Consider the following 1,875-nt stretch of genomic DNA (forward strand, 5'->3'; position numbering starts at 1 on the left):
CACCTTCGAGGGGGATCATTCAGACATATACTGTGCATCTCAGGGGACAGAGGCTGCATGCAGCACCTGTGACTAATTACTCTGACCTGCAGTCACCCTGGTGTGCTTGGCAACATCAAGCATGCATCTTCACAACACAAAAACACATAGACAGACAGGCAGACACACACACACACACATGCTAGTTAATGCTAATTAACATTAGCCACTCGGAATTAAACACATGCTAATGTTAACATGTTAATGCTAATTAACATTAGCCACTCGGAATTAAACACATGCTAATGTTAACTGCTAATGCTAACATATTAATGCTAAACATGCTAATCATAAAATGCTAATGCTAAACTGCTAATGTAACTGCTAGTGCATCACCGTTAACATGCTAATGCTAACATGCTAATGGTAACATGCTAATGCAACATGCTAATGCTAACTCTAGCGCATCACCGTTAACATGCTAATGCCAACATGCTAATGCCAACATGCTAATGCTAACATTCTAATGCTAACATGCTAATGCTAACTGCTAGCGTATCAGTGTTAACATGCCAGCGTTAACATGCTAATGCTAACATGCTAATGTTAACATGCTAACTGCTAATACTGAATTTGCTGAGCAGTGTCAGTAATAATGCATGGGGACGACGGGGCCAGAGTCGCACACTCAAATTTCTTTAGAAATTTTTCTAGTTATTATTATTCCTCTTCCGTTTCTTCCGTGTTTTTTTCGGTTCGCTTCTCCTCCCCGAGTTTTTGTCGCACATACACAAAACGTATCAAAACGACCGGCTCGGCCGGGATCGATGGCTATGTCTTTTGTAGAGTTTCGGCAAACGGTTTTGCCAAAAATCCGAAAAAACGAAGCCAAAAAATGAATGGGTGTGTATTGCGAGAACTTTCCAGAGCTACAGTGAGTGATGTCATCGCTAGAGTGGGAGGGGAGGGAGAGACGATCAGTGAAAAAATAACGGATTTGACTACCGTGGCTCAAATGCCCCACTACAGACCGATTTCTACATAGAAACGTAGCAAAATTTTTTGTATCACTCACATTCGCCTGCCAAAGCTGTCTGACATATAGTTTTGGCTCCATACAGGTTAATTGATCGACTACTCCCCACCAAAGCCTCATATACTCCCATGTTATTTTGAGCATAGAATTTTCTAGAAGACGCAGGGAGCAATTGTGCTTTCTGAGTCCTACGGCCAAAGTTTTTCATTTTCGCCTGAAACTTGGCACCGACATTATACACAAGACGAGCATTCTTCTGGTCATTTCAGATTTTGGTTTGATGCATACCGTATAGGTTTTTTTGGCCACCTTCGAGGGGATCATTCAGCATATATGTGCATCTCAGGGACAGACAGGCTGCATGCAGCACCTGTGACTAATTACTCTGACCTGCAGCTCACCCTGGTTGCTTGGCAACCTCAAGCATGCATCTCTCACAAACACAAACACATAGAGAGACAGACACACCACACACAGGCAGACAGACAGACAGACACGCACACACACACACACACACACACAACACACACACACACAGACACACACACACAGACACACACACACAGACAGAACAAGCACACATGCACGCACACACACACACACACACACACAGCAAGAACAAGCAGTCTCTAACTGACATTCTAACTGCTCCCCTGATTACAGGCTGCTTGAAGGAAGAGAGGGGGGAGGGGCCACCAGAAGCCGAGCGGCAGCCATTTTAGTAGTTCTTGGCACTTAATTTGAACTTGTCTGCTAAAATGGCAGACAGAGACAGCAGAGCAGCTAGCTCGTTAACATGTTAATGATAATTACCATTAGCCACTAGGAATTAAATACATGCTAATGTTAAACAACCCAAT

Source organism: Larimichthys crocea, chromosome XI (assembly GCF_000972845.2).
Source record: "Larimichthys crocea isolate SSNF chromosome XI, L_crocea_2.0, whole genome shotgun sequence".
Classification (NCBI taxonomy): domain Eukaryota; kingdom Metazoa; phylum Chordata; class Actinopteri; family Sciaenidae; genus Larimichthys; species Larimichthys crocea.